Source organism: Melanerpes formicivorus, unplaced genomic scaffold (assembly GCF_026170545.1).
Source record: "Melanerpes formicivorus ecotype bairdi unplaced genomic scaffold, bMelFor1.0.p_v2 SCAF_68, whole genome shotgun sequence".
Lineage (NCBI taxonomy): Eukaryota > Metazoa > Chordata > Aves > Piciformes > Picidae > Melanerpes > Melanerpes formicivorus.
The window spans coordinates 2,518,003-2,538,002 of NW_027142420.1; the positions used below are offsets into that span (position 1 = coordinate 2,518,003).

The 20,000-nt window shown below is 43.9% G+C and overlaps 1 protein-coding gene across 2 annotated transcripts in view; it reads left to right on the forward strand.

Moving 5' to 3' along the window:
- The window catches only part of MEIS2 (Meis homeobox 2), a 223,158-nt gene that overhangs the window by 119,336 nt on the left and 83,822 nt on the right, over positions 1 to 20,000 (forward strand). The gene's annotated exons all lie outside the window — the stretch shown is intronic.

The following is a 20,000-nucleotide window of genomic DNA, read 5'->3' on the forward strand; positions in this document are numbered from 1 at the left end:
AGCTCTCTGCACCGACTCTGGCAGGGCTCACACCATTGTGGGGTTATTGAAAAGCACTCCTTTAAAGCTCTGCACAAGGCAGCTGAGCCACCAAGGACTCATCCCAGGAGAACTTGCTCCCAGCAGCGGCATTTGCTGCTGTGCAGGGCTGCGCTGACTTCCTCCTTGCGGGGCGAGCTCAGGGGATGGGGCCCTTGGATGCTACACGTAGGACTCTGGAAGACCAGCTTTTACTGCTCATATGTTTGGCAGGCAGATTTGATAATCAGTGCTGTTCTAGAACCTTACACCATCTCAGTGAATATAAATTGATGGTGTAAAGCAAATGGGCAACTGGCAGGAAGCCAAACACGGAGGAGAGAAGACGGTTTATTGTTGAGGGGGCAGCCCGGTGTTCTACAGCAGAGCTTTCTGTTCACAAACAGCTCTGCAGAGCTGCCGAGTTCGAGTGTGGCCTCTGAAGTGTATGAAATAATAACAGTTTTATTTCTCCTGACGCAAGCACGGAAGCTGTTTGCTGCCACCTCAGAACTGTTACCCTGCAATGCAAAAGTACCAACAAGGCAGGCTGGATGCAATGTTATTATAAACAGTGCAGCAGTAAACTTTCAGGGAGAGCCCATTATACGGTGATAGCCTGTTTGTCAGGAGAAAAGTTCACTAATGTATATGGAAGCAGAGCTCCTTATTGGCTGATACCTCTGCATCTATTTCCTGGCACTTTTTCTTACCTTCATTTACCCTGCAGGTGCTGCTGAGAGTAACCTTGGAAAAGGTTAAAACTGGTAACTGGCTATTGGAATGTGCTGCCCAGAGAGGTGATGGAGCCACCGTCCCTGGAGGTGATCAAAACAGGCTGGGATGTGGCACTTGGAGCCATGCTTTAGTTAGTCATGGGGTGTTAGGCATTAGGTACTAGGTTGGACTTGATGATGTCTGAGGTCTTTTCCAACCTGGTTGATTCTGTGATTCTATGAAAACACCGTAGGCCACACGCTCGGCTAGTTCCAGGTGGTGTCGGTCCGAGGTGGTCGATGTTATGGTCCGTTCTTTATGGCTGCTCCTTAATATTTGGGGATTTTGAGGGGGGCTATGGAAGGAAGGATGTTTTCTATGTGGCTGCTGTTTTGTTACTGTAAATAACTCAGTGAAAAGTGCATTAAAAAAACCTCAACAAAAACAACAACAAGAAAAGCGATGAATGAATGACAGCTGGGGGGGAAAAAAAATCCCAACCATATGTATGTGATAGAATGAAATTGTATTTTAACTCTCATTTGTGCTCGGGGGGTGGGGGGAAATAAATTACAAAATCAATTCAGTCATATGAGCTGAGAATTTCAATGAGGCTGCATGGAGTTTGGCACCCATTTCCCACTTTGTTTTGATGGGATTAGCCTCCCTTAAACCTAAAACTTCTCGTGCCAGTCCCTCCAAAGAGTCCTCATTCCTTCAGCTTGTTGGTTTGATTATTCCAGGAATCATTCTGTGCTCAACAGAAGTGCAAGAAAAATGTCATCATTCATAGATCTTAAATGTCTTGCTGATAAAACTCATGGATTTTGACCACTCTCCCTGGGCTCTGAAAAATCTCTTTGCTGACTGAGGAGTTTTTACCTACTGCTGCTTCCTGCGAGCTCATCCCTGGGTTCAGTTGTCAGCTGCTCATTTTTCCTTTCATCACTGACCTTTGTCATTAATGTTGTGGAGTCTTCCTCTCTGGAGATATTCAAGGCCTGCCTGGATGTGTTTCTGTGTGATCTGCTCAGGGTGATCCTGCTCTGGCAGGGGAGTTGGACTGGGTGAGATTTTGAGGTCCCTCCTAGCCCCTAACATTCTGTGATTCTGTGACCTTCGATCAGGCACTAAATATCTCTAGGCCTCCCTTTCCTCACCCCAAACCACCTTCTTTTCTCCTTCCTTGCTTTCTTTTTTTTCCAGGCAGTGATGTATAAAGTTTTTCATTGCTTGTATTCCCTAACATTCACAAAACAAATTGAGATCACTGTCTGGATTCTAAATACAGGGGGGGGAGAGGGGGGGAAATATTATTTGAAGTTCTTGCAATTCTTCATCTTTATTTACTTGCAAGCTGCTTAAACTCTCAGATGAAAATGGCACAAATCTTTTGTAACACTGCAGAGCACTTTGAAACTTTCCTTCAGAATTCCAGCAGAATCTGAAAGTTTTAAGTTGTGTAGAGATCTGCCAATATCACCACCAAAATAAAACAACAACAACAAAGTGGAATCAGAGAAGGAAGTGAGGTTTGGATGCTTCTAGATATTTTTTATATAATTAATAAGAAATAAGCCAACTTGTCAGCATTTGGGTGAGAAAAATCATTGTTTGCAGGAAGCAGGTACATTATGCAAATCAAGTGATTTACTGAGAGTCAGTTCTTATTTCCAACAACTCAATGAGCCAACTCCACCGAGGCTAGAAAGCCAAGAAAGCAGCATATAGATTAAGATTACTCAAAACTTTTGTTCCTGCATTATTTACAAGAGATGCAAATTGCACCATTTTAGTATTGCTTGTGAGTAAAAGGCCCAAATCTTGCTTCTTCGCTCCCATTTAGGATACAGAGCTTAAAAAATGGAGCTGTGAAGTGCAACAGAATCATAGAATCACTGAATTGTTAGGGCTGGAAGGGGCTTCAAGCATCACCTAGTGCCAACCCCCTTGCCATGGGCAGGGACACCTCACACTAGAGCAGGTTGCTCACAGCCACATCCAGCCTGGCTGCAGAAACCTCCAGGGATGAAGCTTGCACCACCTCTCTGGGCAGCCAGTCTCTCACCACCCTCATGGGGAAGAATTTCTCCCTAATATCCAATCTGATTCTACCCATTTCTATTTTGTTTTCCATTCCCCCTGGTCCTATCACTCCCTGACACCCTTAAAAAGGCTTTTCACTGAGGTAAAAAGAATAATATATATAATGATGTATATATAGCATATTTTAGATATATTAATATATATAAGATATATAATATATATGTTCAAATATATAAAAATATAATTTACAGTCTGTAAATACAGGCCAATACATAAATATATAAATTTATTTATTTATAGTTTTTATATATATATATATACACACACATATAAAAAAATATAAAACCTAGGCATAATTTACATTTCTGGCCTCTCTCCTGCTCTGGCAGGGGGGTTGGACTGGATGATCTTCCAAGGTCCTTTCCAGCCCCTAATATTCAGTGATTCTGTGATAAATACATTCAGAGTCCAGTATAAGGAGGGATATGCAGATTCATCTCCTCTTTGCTGTGGAAGTCACAGATCCATTTCCAAAAGTGGGGTGTGAGGAGGAATGTAGTATCACTGTATCTGTTTACTATCAAGATTCTCACCTTATAGCCAAGTCCAGCATATCTGAGAGCCCCCTGGGTGATACATCTTCAAATCTAATGAAGATTACCTGAAGGAGCTGGGGATGGTTCGTTTGGAAAAGAGGAGGCTGAGGGGAGACCTCATGGCTCCCTACAACTACCTGAAAGGAGGTTGTGGAGAGGCTGCTGCTGGTCTCTTCTCCCAGGGAATTAGTGACAGAACAAGAGGGAATGGCCTCAAGCTAAGACTGAGTAGGTTTAGACTGGACAGTAGGGAAATTTTTTTCAGGGCAAGAGTGGTGAGGGATTGGAATGTGCTGCCCAGGGAGGTGGTGGAGTCCCCAAGCCTGGCTGTGTTTCAAGGTGGTTTGGATGTGGTGCTTGGGGCTATGGTTTAGGGGTGAGCCTTGTAGAGTAGGGTTCTGGGTTGGACCTGGTGATCCTGAGGGTTTTTTTCCAAGCTGAATGTTTCTGTGATTCTGTGATGTTCCCTGCACTGAAAAGCAAAAAAAACTCTTCAGCTGTTTCTTCCTGCTTGGGTTTTCTTTTTTTTTTTTAAGGGAATTCATCACTCTACAGTTGTCATCTCTTCTGAAAATTACAGGAGAATCTCAGTTTTTGAACACCATGCCTGAAACTCAGTTTCCACTTGGGCAGGACACATGGTGTGAGAGACAGCTGCTAAAAACTGTGCAGCTATTACAGAGTGTCAGTTTATAAGCCGTGAAGTGTATGTACCAGCTCGCAGATTGTTGGTAGGAGTGTGGGCCTTCGTTATAAAGTTATTTTATTGATTGTAAGGTTTTTTATTAAAGAGCTACCCCGAAGAATTGGGCAGTAAAAAGATCAAGTGAATGACTTGGCTTTCGGTTGAGGTTGCCTAATCTCCCTAAGGGTGGGTCCACAAGCCCCCAAAACACTGGCACGGCTTAATCTTTTCAGTGGTAGTGGAGAGTTGTGCACTGGATGTTCAGCACGATGTCCAAGAGCTGAAGGGATCTTGCAGGGAGGCTGCAGAGGGACTTTTCATCAGGGTGCCTAGCAATAGGACAAGGGGGAATGGTTTCAGTCTGAGGGAGAGTAGGGTTAGACTGGATCTTAGGAAGACGTTCTCCAGTACAAGAGTGGACTCTGGAATAGATTGCCCAGGGAGACTGTGGATGCCTCCTCTCTGGGGGTGTTCAAGGCCAGGCTGGATGAGGCCTTGAGGAGCTGAGTCAAGCTGATAGGTTCCCTGCCCATGGCAGGGAGTTTGGAGTAGATGATCTCTAAGGTCCCTTCCTACCTAAGCCATTCTATGATTCTGAGATGATGATCTCAGTGGACAGAATCCCATTGTCCATGGAAGGGTCAACAGTCTCCATTAAGGTCAGATTTTGAACATGTTTAGGTTACTGAAGATGCAAATGAGCCCCATGACAGCTGTTAAAAGTAGCTAAACTCGTTTCATGCCAAGCTTCCACTGAAGCCAGGTGAATTAACCACCTCCACCCTGTTCTGCTGCACTTTCCTGCATCTGGAGGTGCTCAAACGTTTCTGTGGTGGCACCAAATACTTCTTGCTTCTTTTCAGATTAACAGCAGCTCAGGGAGCTTACCACAGAACAAAACAATACACTCCTCTGAGGAAAGCACTTTGGATCCCCAAAGCAGTTTGGGGTCCCCAGTTCAGGAGGGACAGGGATCTGCTGGAGAGGGTCCAGCAGAGGGCTACGAGGATGATTAGGGGATTGGAGCACTGCCTGGGGAGGAGAGGCTGAGGGATCGTGGCTTTTTAGTCTGGAAATGAGAAGACTTAGAGGGGATTTAATAAATATTTCTAAATATCTGAGGGCTGGGGGTCAGGAGGGAGGGGACAGGCTCTGCTCACTTGCTCCCAGTGTAGGACAAGGAGCAATGGATGTAAGCTGCAGCATAGGAGGTTCTATGTCGACACACCTTCCCTTCTTACTTTGTTACCTGTTAGAAGCTGGCAAAATGCAGTTGTGTCCTGAAAAGATAAGGCTCCAGGTCTTGCTCCTGTCAGGAATATCAAAACCCTGCACACAAGTTGCTAATGTAAAAATAACTTTAAGAGGAATCACAGAATGTCAGGGTTGGAAAGGACCACAAGGATCATCTAGTTCCAGCCCCCCTGCCATGGGCAGGGACACCTCACACTGCAGCAGGTTGCTCACAGCCACATCCAGCTTGGCTGCAAAAACCTCCAGGGATGAGGCTTCCACCACCTCCCTGGGCAACCTGTGCCAGTCTCTCACCACCCTCATGGAGAACAACTTCTTCCAAACATCTAATCTAAATCCTTCCCTCCTCTAGCTTGGATCCATTCTCCCCATTCCTATCACTCCCTGACACCCTAAGAAGTCCCTCTCCAGCTTTCTTGGAGCCCCCTTCAGATACTGGAAGGCCACAATTAGGTTTTCTTAGAGCCTCTCTTCTCCAGACTGAACAGCTCCAACTCTCTCAGCTTGTCCTCATAAGGAGGGGAGCTCCAGCCCCCTGGTCATCCTTGTGGCCCTTAACCAACTTCTGTAGGACCCAGAGGAAGAAAAGAGGACTTTCAGGGAAGAAGATACCACATAGTCATCTTTTCTGGCCTCACTAGGACAGCAGCAGAACAAAATCTACATCTGCTTTGGAAAGCAGATATGCTTGGAAGCAGTTTCCCTTTGCAGGATTTTCCTGCGGGAATGTTTGTACGTCTGCGTAAATTCAGGGCTGAGAGGTTTTGAGTTCAGGCTTAGAGTGAGGCTTAGGCTGAACCACAGCAGTTTCACCTAGCGGCCACATGTAAACATCAGCCTCAGTGCTGCACCCAGAAGCCTTAACAGCCTTTGCCAAAACTCAGAGGAACCCTTCAACAAACCTGGCCTTGACTATGAATGGTTCAGGGTTTTGTCGTTAGCGTGGTGTCTTTGTACTGCAAAAGTTGCAGCAGCCATCGCCTTTGCCTCTGCAAATGAAGCATGTGCACCTAAAGCTAATTAAGTACAAATCAAACTATGTATATGAAAAACCAAGAGATAATCCTTTGTGTTGTGATAACTGCTTTCATTTCAGTAGGTCATGAACATTTTCTGGCAAGATATGTCACTAGCTTATAACTTCATTAAGCTGCAGACCATACCTTACCCTTTCACTAGATCCCTGAAAAGAACTTTTGTGCGTGCCAAACAGATATCCATTTGGTCTGTGGCTCTTGAAAGGTAAATTGCCAAGTTCCAGCAAGCAAATTAAGAGGTGCAATGAGAGCTAGCTGTTGCATTCTATCAAATCCTGCTACTGAATGTGTTGAAAAGCTTGCCCAGAGCCATGGCCTCACATATTTATGGTATGAATGGGAGACTCTTGGAGCTATGTATTGCCATAGTTCCCATTTCTTTTGTAATAAACTAGCTCAGCAGATGTAGCTTAGGTAAAAAGGAAATTCAAAGTCTCCTACTTACAGAAAAACCAAAACAAAGTTCTCTCTCTGGTCCCCTGTATATGAGCCAGACTCAGAGGCAGACCTTCCTTGCACTGATTAGTGTTTTATTCTCTGTGTGACCCAACAAAGCTCAAAGGGTTCTCACGTGGAAGAAAGTGCTGCTCGGTAACACGGTCTAAGGATTACTGCCAGGATATAGAATCATAGAACTGTTAGGGTTGGAATGGACCTCAATATGCAGTGAAATATGCTTTAAAAAAATTTAGATTTGAGTTTCCAACAAAACACAGCACAGTTTTCCAAGGCAAATGCATCATTGTCTTGATTTATGTTTGGATGGTGAAGAAATCAGTTCTAGGTAGCTCAGTTTGCCCTTAATGATAGAGGCATTGTGGGGTTTTTGGTATCAGTACTGAATTCACTTCAAATGCAGAGTAGATTTTATTCTCCATATTTATGGTGGTGTTTGGATGGTGAAGAAATCAGTTTTAGGTAGCTCAGTTTGCCCTTAATGACAGAGACATTGTGGGTTTTAGGGTATCAGTACTGAACTCATTCCAAATGCAGAGTAGATTTTAATCTCTATACTTAGGACCTGGCTTGTGCCTGCAGTCCACAGGCTTCAGAGTATTCAGCATAACATTTGGGATATGATTGGCTCTGCCTATTAGAGTGAAAAAGACAAGATGCACTGCTGGGCTTTGTTGGTTTTATTTGGCCTGGTGGGTGCACAATATCTGTAACTTAAAGCAAGAGGTGAGCCTGAGATCCACAAAGTAGCAGAAACTGAAGAATCATGAGTTGAGCCAAAGACCTCTAACAGAGCTTGTGAAACTATGATCCAGCAAGGCAATGGTGAAGGAGATAATGCTAAATGTTTCTGTGCCTGTTGCTATTTTCACTCCAAGAGGTTTGAGAGAACACAAATTGCATCTAGCTGCACTATTTTGTCACTGTTTGCATCCCAACATCTCCCTCTCAAGGATGAATGGATTCCTGTGTTAATCAGTAATAAACTTAGGATCCAGCTTCCACTGAAGTCTGCAGAGAGCTTCTGCTGCCTTTGGGGGGTAGTAGGTTGGCCCTTCAGCTTACCTTTCATGCCTAACAGTGCACGGATCTTTTGTGTCGCCAGCTTGATCTGATGTTGTTGCCTCTCTGAATTAAATGCAAAAGTGAGAAGAGCCTTCTCACTAGTCAGCTGAACCCACCACTTGTTGTTACTGTTTATGAGACATTTTTCTACTTTATAGTCTTTTAATCTGAAATTATATCAAGTGCTGTAATAAAACCCAGAGAGATAATATCTATGGCATTTCCATTTCCCTGCTCCGGTGATAACATTATTTAACAACACCAGCAAGTTAATTAAGAAAGACCTTGCTGTCATAAATCCATGTTGCCTTCCTCATTAAATTAAGGAGGTTTCAGTGTGTTTGCTGAAGTTCAGAACACTGTTCTGGACATTCAATAACAGACCCTTCGCTAAACAGTCCCCAGTATGTTATATTCCCTTTTACCAGAGGGAGAAGTATTTAGGATTTGTACTCCTGGAATTTCACATGTTTATAAATGAAGAAGTTCTTCCCCATGAGGGTGGTGAGAGACTGACACAGGTTGCCCAGGGAGGTGGTGGAAGCCTCATCCCTGGAGGTTTGTACTGCCAGGCTGGATGTGGCTGTGAGCAACCTGCTGTAGTGTGAGGTGTCCCTGCCCATGGCAGGGGGGTTGGAACTGGACAATCCTTGAGGTCCCTTCCAGCCCTAACAATTCTCTGATCCTATGATTCATTCTGAAGCTCCATTTCCTTTTGAAATAATTAAGGAAATGTTTCTGTTTCTGGTGTATTTAAGGTATTCTAATCTTTTCACAGCTGTGTCTGTTCACATCTACATGTTTTATACACCCTTTTCTGTGTTTCCTTGAATCCTTGATCCTCTATCCCAGCTAACAGAAGTTAGGTTCTACCTAGTTAGAGGATGGAGGTGTTCAAAAAAGGCTTGGATGTGGCACTTGAAGCCATGGTTTAGTTGTCAGGAGGTGTTAGGTATTAGGTGATAGGTTGGACTTGGTGATCTCTGAGGTCTTTTCCAACCTGGTTGATTCTGTGATTCTGTGATTCTGTGATTCTATGATTCTAGTTCCATGTCCATTATTGTTCCCAGTGGACAGGATTCCCCCCCACCCCTATTAATTGTAAATCCTACTTCCAGAGCAAGAGGGAAAAAATGAAACTGAGCTTTATCTTTATGGCTTTGTGAACCTTGTACTCTTTTATGACACATCTGCAAACTACTTTCTGTAAAAGAAATGAATAAAAATTAGTTTAGGGCAATCAAAAAGGATTCAGCTCTGGGAGGTTAGAGAGAGGTTCAAATTCAATTCAATCAGCCCTGTAGAAACTGGTTCTCTGGTTGTGTGGCTGGGAATGTTTGGGACAGGATTTGTGAAAGTCCTTACGTGGTCCTGAACTTTTCAAATGCATAATGTGAGGTTCTTCAGCTTATCCAGTCTTGAAAAACAAAGCAAGCACTAGCCAGTGAGATGGCTGAACCTTCAGAGACAGATATAACTGTTCTGTGTGGGTACCACTGTTTAATAACTAATCTTGGTTACATTCCTAAATGTGTTCATATGACTCACAAATGCCTACTCCAAATTGGAAGAGCTAAGTAAAAAGATCTGGTGTGGAATGACTATCTGCAAGATCTGGTGTAGAATGACTATCTGCCTCAGTCATAGCCAGTAGTCTAGGGGAACCTGAAAAAATCACCCCAAAACATTGTAGAGATTAACATATTCAAAATCTGAGAACATCCTATACCTGGCTCTGCTATTTTCAACCCACCCCTTTCTGGGGTACCTTTCCTCAAACCCAGTGAGTGCATAGAATCATAGAATTGTCAGGGTTGGAAGGGACCTCAAGGATCAGCCAGTTCCAACCCTCCTGCCATGGGCAGGAACACCTCACACTGCAGCAGGTTGCTCACAGCCACATCCAGCCTGGCCATAAAACCTGCAGGGATGTGGCTTCTACCACCTCCCTGGGCAACCTGTGTCAGTCTCTCACCACCCTCATGGGGAAGAACTTCTTCTTAACATCCAATCTCAATCTACCCATTTCCATTTTTTGCTCCATCCCCCCCAGTTCTATCACTCCCTGACACCCTAAAAAGTCCCTCCCCAGATTTCTTGTAGCCCCCTTCAGATCCTGGAAGGCCACAATTAGGTCTCCTCAGAGCCTTCTCTTCTGCAGACTGAACAGCCCCAAATCCCTCAGTCTGTCCTCACAGCAGAGTAGCTCCAGCCCTCTGCTCATCCTTGTGGCCCTTCTCTGGACATGTTCCAGCACCTCCAGATCCTTCCTGTTATAGGGACAAGAACAGATATTTGTGTCCAAATTGTACTGGTGGAGCTGATTTTCAGCAGCAATACAGACAAGCCTGACAACAGATAAAGGGTCACCTTAGGGAGAAGAAAAACCTGGGGCTCACCAGGGAGTTCCATTCTGTCATGCCACTAAAGGGTATCCAGTTCTGCATTTCAACATTAATGAAAGGGATTTTTTTGCCTTTTTTTTTTAGCCATGCTGATTATTTTCTTGGCTTGCTTTAGGAGAGGTGTTCTCATCCCCCACATTTTGCTCTGCTCTCTCTTTCGGGATTAATGAAGCACAGCTTGATGAGACACTTTGGTTTAAACCAAAGTGGAGAGAACTATTTAAAAGTATTATCCCTGCCTTACCCTTTCCTTCCCTTCAGCCCTTCAAGACTCTCTCTATATGATTTTGACTTTAACATTTACAGTAATTTATTTATTTTGGCCCTCATTATTTCTGAGGCTGCTTTACCATAGAGATATTTTTTTTTTCAGTGGTTTGAAAGCCCAGAGAGTGGTGGTGAATGGTGCCCCATCCAGCTGGCAGCCAGGCACTAGTGGTGTCCCCCAGGGATCAGTGCTGGGCCCCATCCTGTTCAATATCTTTATTGATCATCTGGACAAGGGGATTGAGTCCATCATCAGTATGTTTGCAGATGACACCAAGCTGGGGGCTGTTAGAGGGTAAGAGGGCTCTGCAGAGAGACCTTGCCAGGTTGGATGGATGGGCAGAGACCAACATGATGGCATTTAACAAGTCCAGGTGCCAGGCTCTACACACTGTCCACAAAACCCCCAAGCAGCACTACAGGCTGGAGATGGAGTGGCTGGAGAGCAGCCAGGCAGAGAGGGACCTGGGGGTACTGGTTGACAGCTGCTGGACATGAGCCAGCAGTGTGCCCAGGTGGCCAAGAAGACCATTGGCATCCTGGCTTGGATCAGGAATAATGTTGCCAGCAGGAGCAGGGAATTCATTGTGCCCCTGTGCTCAGCACTGGTTAGGCCACACCTTGAGTCCTGTGTCCAGTTCTGGGCTCCTCAGGTTAAGAAGGACTTTGAGATGCTGGAATGTGTCCGGAGAAAGGCAATGAGGCTGGGGAGGGGTCTGGAGCACAGCCCTGTAAGGAGAGGCTGAGGGAGCTGGGGTTGCTTAGCTTGGAGAAGAGGAGGCTCAGGGGAGACCTCATTACTCTCTACAACCACCTGAAGGGAGGTTGTAGCCGGGTGGGGGCTGGTCTCTTCTCCCAGGCAACCAGCACCAGAACAAGAGGCCAGGGGAAGTTTAGGCTCGAGGTGAGGAGAAAGTTCTTCACAGAAAGAGGAATTGGCCATTGGAATGTGCTGCCCAGGGAAGTGGTGGAGTCCCCATCATTGGAGGTGTTCAAAAAAGGATTGGATGTAGCACTTGGAGCCATGGTTTAGTTGTCAGGAGGTGTTAGGTAATAGGTAATAGGTTGGACTTGATGATGTCTGAGTTCTTTTCCAACCTGGTTGATTCTATGATTCTATGAAAGACTTTCTCCACGTTGGCTTCATTGCAGGTTTTGATTTTCAACTACTGTCTTTAATTTTAGCCCCTGTTGGGGTATGGCAATTCATTCTACAGATGAATCCCACGTTGTCTTTTCAGCCTTTTGCTACACTAGGTGTCAGATATTACCCAAACCTCTTCAATGTTTGCCTGGAATACAGATTCTGTGTTCCAGGCGGTTAAAGTAACATTTTTCCCTATGTTTACACAGAGGTTAAGTTTCCTAAATTAGGCTCCAAATCAAATTCTAAAGAAGAGAGTGGCAAAACTCTCACTGGCTCAATGGAAATAGGATTTTATATCCAACCATCTAGGAGATATGATATAATATCTAGGAGAGGAAAATCACTGTAATTCTGTTTGGTTTTATTACTAGGCATTGTGCTTTATGCCTGGAGACTGACCTGAAAAACCATCCTTCCAATATCACTGCTCCTCTCTCCAGCACTTCCTCCTTATCTGAAATGCATTTTCAAAGTCTTTTCTAGCATTCCATCTTTTCCATAGCTACCAAATTTCCCTCTTCTTTTTTAATCTATGGCCAAGATTTAAGTTTAACTTCGAGCACTTCTTCCTCCTCTAATGCATTCTGTCACACAACTGCAGCAGAACCATCTCCACTTATCTCAGCTAACTTTGCAGTCCTTGAGACTGAAGGAGCTGGGTCTCCTTAGCTTGGAAAAGAGGAGCCTGAGGGGTGACCTCATTCATGTTGATAAAGCTGTGCAGGGTGAGTGGCAAGAGGCTGGAGCCAGGCTCTGCTGGGGGATGCCCAATGACAGAACAAGGAGCAATGGTGGAAGCTGAGGCATAGGAAGTTCCATGTGAACATGAGGAAAAAGAATTGCCCTGTGAGGGTGCCAGAGCCCTGGAACAGGCTGCCCAGGGGGGTTGTGGAGTTTTCCTCTCTGGAGATGTTCAAGACCCACCTGGATGTGTTCCTGTGTGATCTGCACTAGCTGATCCTGCTCTGGCAGGGGGTTGGACTGGATGAGCTTTTGAGGTCCCTTCCTGCCCCTAACATTCTGTGATTCTGTGAGCAGCAACCTTAATATTTTCCTACAGGGCTGCCTTTGCTTTATTTATTTATTTTAATGACTACTTAGCTACAAAGTATGCCAGTAAATTTCTTACCATCCCTGTGAGTTAGCCTTTCATTTCCTCCCTAGATTCTTTTCACCGTTCCTTATGTCAGACCATGCCATTATTTATCCTATTTTCAGGGAACTCACTACCTGAAAATTCTGAGTTGAAAGACCAGAGCCAAAGTGTCTGTTTGTTTTTATGTATCAAACCCCTGAAGTTGTAAATAGCCTGCCTGGAAATTGGGACAGCAGCAATATATTAACATTTTCACCAGAAACCTCAGCTCTCAGGCTCTGAATTGTGGAGCCTCCCTCTCTGGAGATATCCTGCCTCTGTATTCAGCACTGGTTAGGACACACCTTGAGTACTGTGCCCAGTTTTGGGTCCCTCAGGTTAGGAAAGATGTTGAGATGCTGAAACACGTTCGGAGAAGGGCAACAAAGCTGGGCAGGGGTTTGGAGCACAGCCCTGTGAAGAGAGGCTGAAGGAGCTGGGGTTGTTTAGCCTGGAGAAGAGGAGGTTCAGGGCAGACCTTATTGCTCTCTAGAACTACCTGAAGGGAGGTTGTAGCCAGGTGGGGGTTGGTCTCTTCTCCCAGGCAACCAGCATCAGAACAAGAGGACACAGTCCCAAGCTGTGCCAGGGGAGGTTTAGGCTGGAGGTGAGGAAGAAGTTCTTCCCAGAAAGGGAGACTGGCCATTGGAATGTGCTGCCCAGGGAGGTGGTGGAGTCACCATCATTGGAGGTGTTAAAGAGGAGCCTGCATGAGGCACTTGGTGCCATGGTTTAGTTGATTAGATGGTGTTGGGTGATAGGTTGGACTTGATCTTTGAAGTCTTTTCCAACCTGATTAATTCTATTCTATTCAAAACTCACCTGGATGCATTCCTGTGTAATCTGGTGTAGGTGACTCTGCTCTGGCAGGGGATGCTGGACTGGATGAGCTTTTGAGGGTCCCTCCACCCCCTGAAATTCTGTGATGCTGTGATTCTTCCCAGAAAACAGAGCCAAGTTATATTCCATTAGTAGAGCTGAATTATATCGGATTAATGATAATGCTCTTTGTCACCTTTCTTGTCTGAGTGAATGCTCACCATCTTCAAAATCACTCTACAGGCCACTCATCACACTTTTAATTCACTTGAAGGAAAATGTTCTGCAGTAAATTTTGCATGAAAGATCACAGAATGCTTTCCTTACAACACTGGAGAATATTGTTCTCCATCGTGGTTCTGTCTCCAGTGTGACAGAAATTTTCTTTTACCACAATACTAGGTGTTATTATTTCATTAATCATCTTTCTTCCCTCCTTTAGATAGAGAGAGAGAGAGAGAGATGATAGAGATAGAGATAGAGATAGAGATAGAGATAGAGATAGAGATAGAGAGATGAGAGACAGATAGAGATAGATATTTTCCCCCCTGTAAATGTGCTTCACAAGCTTTCATTCTGCAATCCACACAGCTGGTCATCTTTCTTCTGTGTGTGTGTGTCTAAAAGCAGCCATATGTCACCAGCAACCCTCTCATGTATATTGAACTTTCTTAGCACATCAGCTTGTCTCTTTGAATGTGTTACCTGATGTCTTTGGAGTGGCAGAACACAGAGAAGTGGCTCCTCCTGGCCCTTTGTTCATCAGAGCAGCAGGAGTCAGAGTGTGGTAGAGCTGGGGTGTTTAGGTCCTTGGCTAACACACGTTCTAGCTTTGCTTTTTGATTTCTCCTTGCTTTGTCTTAGCTAGCAGGATGTTGCTCAAATCATCTCTGTGCTATCCAGGAGTAAGCATGGCTGTCCTTATGAGTAGGGAAGCCCCCAGTCTGCTGAGCATTGTTTGATGTTAGATCATCCACAGCAACTCTGATTCTCCACTTCAGACTGTCTGTCCAGGCACTCAGCACTTTTAGCATGGGTGGTCTTCCCTAGGAATTATCAGGGACTTAGCAGCACTCTCTGTGCTCAAAATGGTAGTATCAATGCTGAAGAACTGTTAAATATGTGTCAGGCAGGATGGATGCACATAGCAGAAAAGGACATTTCTTCTAGGACAGGAATAGGATTGTTCTGGACGTTAGGAAAGAGATTTTCCCAGCAAGAGGGGTCAGGGATTGGACAGTGCTGCCCAGGGAGGTGGTGGAGTCCCCAGGCCTGGGTGTATTTAAAGATGGTTTGGATGTAGTGCTTGGGGCTATGGTTTAGAGGTGACCCTTGTAGAGCAGGGTTCTGGGTTGCACTTGGTGATCCTGAGTGTCTTTTCCAACCTGACTGTTTCTGAGAGTCTGTGAACAGAAAAGGTTATTTCTTCTAGGACAGGTAGCTAGAACAGGTAGGCTTTAAGGGAACTTTGAAAGGTTTTTGGTTCAGCAAATACTCTTAATCTTTTCTGAATAAAAAGATATGCTTAGTAATCTTGGTTCTGCCTTCTGTGAAGGGCCCTTTTCATCTTCACCATTTTGGACACCTTTGAATAATTAAGGGATGGAAAAGGCTGATGCTGAGATGAGCTGAGATGGTGGATGGGGTCAGTCTCTGAGTGGAGAGGGCCAATGTCTTTTTGGTGGTACACAGTAATAAGACAAGGAACAATGGATGCAAACTTAAACATAGAAGGTTTCACCTCAGCATGAGGAGAAACTTCTTTACAGTGGGGGTGATGGAACACTGGAGCAGGCTGCCCAGAGAGGTTGTGAAGTCTCCTTCTCTGGAGACTTTCAAAACCCACCTGGAAGCATTCTTGTGTGAATGACCCTGTGTGATCCTGCTTTTGGCAGCAGGGTTGGACTGCATGATCTCTGGAGATCCCTTCCAACCTCTGACATTCTGTGATTCTGTGCTATCTTAGACAGTTAGGACCACAATTTAAATGGAGCCCCTAGCAATGCTTAGTCTGTCAAGGGAATGTGCTCACAGCACTTCCTGTTGCTGCTGAATTTTGAAACTCCTGGAGTATAAGTGCATTCTTTTGTTCCAAAATGAGTTACAGTCATGACATAGAATCAGGAGTGCACCCATTTCAGAGCTCAATCCTATGTCTGTAGTATGGCCTTGTCATCTGTAAACAGAGAACTAGGAGGTTTGTGGAGCTGGATGTGGCTCTGGGCAACCTGCTCTAGCGTGAGGTGTCCCTGCCCATGTCAGGGGGGATGGAACTGGATGATGCTTGAGGTCCCTTCCAACCCTGACAATTCAGTGATTCAGTGATTCTATTTGACCGTCCAGTGGCACTGAAGAGTTCATGAGATGCTCCTGGTTACCTTGGTAATAAAGGGATGAGATATGCTCAGCAGAGTGGGAATTTTTAGAGATGGTGGGATTTCCAAAGCTCTTGCCTTTTTTTTTATGAGTGTTAACTCATTTGGTACTGAGATTCATTTTAAACTGGACAAGGAAAGCTTTTAAAAGGCTTTTAAAGGACATCAATGTATTCTTTAATCCTGTCCTTAGTGTTTTGTACTCAGTATCCTTTCTAAGGGTTAATAACTTAGGATTCTTTCGCCTCTTGATCAGAGACTCTCCTCTGTGTTCTTTCCTCTGAAAGCAACTTTCTAAATAAGAAAATGAACTAATCTTATATAAAACTTTATATAAGTTGAGTCTGAGTAAAATTTTTGCCTACATATTCACAATCTTCCAAGTTTAAACCCGAGCCCACCTATGTTAGGCGTAGATGCCACTTCAACACCACTGCTTATGTTATATTTTAAGCTATTGGAAGCAAATTGACAACATTTACACAGGACAACAAGCCAACCAAACAAAAAAAAAACCAACACTTTAAAAATCACACAGAAGAGCCATCATTAACCCACTTAAAATCTTGCCTTCACATCTGTGATGCATTTGGCTGTGGGTTTGGGGTGTGTTTTGGCTGTGAAATTACAACCCTTGAGATGTTCAGAGGAAAAGGAGGGCTCCATGGCACCCTTTTCCAGCAGATACCTGTGTGTTTAAGGTTGCAAAGACACTAGCCTGCAAGAGATTTGGAAAGCAGAGAGAGCTATGACCTGTACCTTTAATTCATCTCGGCTAGCTCCAGGTTGATGAAGTGATCTATCAGCATCACTCCCATACCAGAGCATCTATTCCTACAAGCAAGTTTAGCCACTTGCAGGGGTGAGTGGACTAACAGGGCCTGGTATCCAGCAGTGTACAGACTAAACTGTAGTTTTTAGTTAGAGTATATGGAAACTGACAACAAATTATTACTTGTGGTCTTTTCTTCAGTTTTCAAGTGCAAACACACCAAAAGTTTATTTTAAATCTGAGCCAGTCAGACATGCAGTAATATAGATCAAAGAAGAAACGAAGGCCTCCCATGCTTATTATTTCAATATGATGTCTGTTCTAATAAAGTGTAAGAATGCCTGTGATAGACTAACTAGTAGGAATTTTCTGGTTCTGTAGTTTAGCCTTAAATATATACATATATTTGTAAATTAATCAGAAACATACTGTGGTGGTTTCGGTTCCTCGGGAAGCCGAATTGTTTTCAATCCTTTCTTTAATCTTAGAAATATGGTGGCAGCCTGCCAGCACACTTTCAGATAAACAGTCCACTTCACATTTAAAAGCTGTAGAATCACTGATGTTGAAGGAGAGGGGAGGGGAAAGGGAAAAAAAAAAAGAGAAATCAACAGAAAGCAACACCAGTTCTGGCTCGCTCCCTCCCTCCCCACCACAACGGAGAACGCTATTTAAATAAGTTAAGAGTTGCTATGCTATTGTCCCTCACTCTTAATTAGAAATAATAAAAGCCATCTGTGCAAGGTGAATTTTGATAAGATCTCGGCTTTTAAGTGTTTGTTGATCTTGTGTGTACCAATTTTCAAATGTCTGAATAGCTCCAGGATGGCTATCACACTGAGCAGGCTCGCTGATTTCCATCGGGCCCTGGTGCTGTTGAGCGCCATTCACTTTGTGTGTGGCGATGTTTCCACTGAAATTTTCAAACCACGCAATTCCTTGCAGTACAATAAGCATTCAACTGGATGGAACTGTTTCCATTTTGCAGGAGGTCATTGGGGGATATTTTTTTTTTGGGGGGGGGGGGTGGTTGGATTTTTTTGGTTATGTTATTTTTTTTCACAACACCAGCTCCTGGCAGTTTGGGATTAAGCACAATTAAAGTGAGGAGTTCTCTTACACGAATCCCATACTGGACAGCGTTTCTGTGGCTGCTTTCCAACAGCAGGATTTTCTACAGCCTCTTTTTCTTTTTCCTTTTTCTCTTTTTTTTTAACCTATTTTTGGGGGGCCCCCACATTGAGGAGAAAGAAGCCAGCCCCCCAAACCAGAAGGGGAAAGCTCAGAAGTGATTGTCTCCAAGGCTGGAAATGGAAGACAGGATTTCTTTTCTTTCGACCTGTGTTTTCAGTCAATTAAAATTTGTACTCGGGGCTTTTCAGTTTGAAGCCACCCCTGTGTCTGTGATGAGCAATCCTTCTTGTTTGTGCAGTCATTCATTATCTCCATTACCAAGAGGAGAATAGAGGACAATTACATTGTTTGGACGAATCAGAGTGTTAGGAGGAGTATTTATCATGGTGGCAGAGTGCAGCACCTGACAGCGCACGATTGATGGCCAGGAATGAGTGTGAGTGGCCAAAGCAGCCTCATATGATGCAAATTACTGACTGTGGATTCCAATTTATCCTGTTCATTTTTCTTGCCTTTGCTGAAGACTATTAGTGGTTTTTGAAGCAGTGAAGGGGTCATTACTAATGTGGGCTAGAAGCAGGAGGGGGAAGGAGGGGAAAAGCCTTCTGTAATTACACAGCCTTCAAGAAAAGGCTGTGGGCCCAGCCAAAAAAGTGTCAACACTTAGCAATCAGAAAAATTTATTTTCATTTTATCCTTAACCCATATTAACTCAACATTATCATCTTTCTTTGTTAATATTTGCAGAATATTAAAAGCTTGACTCCTATATTAATACAGATTCTCTTTAACCCTTTTTGCTGCGAAGCGATGTTGCTTTGCTTTGCTTTGCTAAATGTCAGCTCCTCGGTGGCATTAAGCAGTGCCTGCTTTTAAAAGTGGAGATAATGGAAAATTAAATATTCAGCCTCCTTAAAAAACTAATTCCAGGAGACCAATTATTTGTCTCTTTTGCAGAATGGTAGGTAAGGCCTGGGAAACATGAGAAAAATTCATTGGAGAAGGGAGCGTGAGAGGCTTCTGTGTTAAAATGTAACCTCAGTACAGGAGAAAAATCAGTTTGATTTTGGGTGTTTAGGTGTTGTGATCTGCAAGAAGTATCCAAAAAAAAAAAAACCCAACCAACCCCTGAAAGTTTCATTTTGCTGTGTAATGAATGATGTGCATTTAAAACATATGCATATTTAATTTAATGCCTATTCAGACCCTACTTAGGCAGCTCTCTGGGGGTTTTACGTGAATTAATGACTTCCAAAAGCCTCCCTTGCCTATCACGACTGAGCATACTGATTGTGTGCATAGTAGGTGTATAAGGCTTCCCAAAAAATCTCTTTGTGGAGGAAAGAGAGAGGCAAACAGGCAGGCAGGAAACAAATTGAATTCTGTTTATTTTTTCATCTGAAAGTTAAACGTGAAGCCATGAACTATAATTCCACCCCCCCCCCCCCCTCCATTCTTAGTCATAGGTAAGCATCAAGTAATCCACTCCTTGCCCCATAAAAGGTTCAACACATATATTGGCAATAAACTGTGGAGTAATTGAATTGGTTGTCATGACTCCTAAGAACCAATCCTGAACATATTGTTCCTACAAGTTTAAAATCCATACATCCAGGATCTTCTGTTCAGCTAAATACACACTGGCACAACTCTGTCCTTGATTGCAGAGAAAATGCTAAAGCAACAAGGGCCAGGATTTATTTATTTCTTTTTTTTTTTTTCCCCTTTTCCCCAGGTATATTTTTTCTTCTTTCTGTGTAAAAATACCATAGACAAATGTGAACCACGCAGTGGTTCTCTGCTAACATGTGAATTCACTTAAAGAGCTTTCTCCCTTGTTCTGTTTCAAATAGAATCATAGAATTGCTAGGGTTGGAAGGGACCTCAAGGATCATCTAGTTCCAACCCCAGCCCTGCCATGGGCAGGAACACCTCACACTGCAGCAGGTTGATGAGTTCAAAAACACAAGAAAATGTGTAGTGATAGATTTGTATATAGGGAGAATGTTTCATGATGCATCTGTGTTTAACAACATACCTGTGTTTAATGCTATATCTGTGTTTAACGCTAT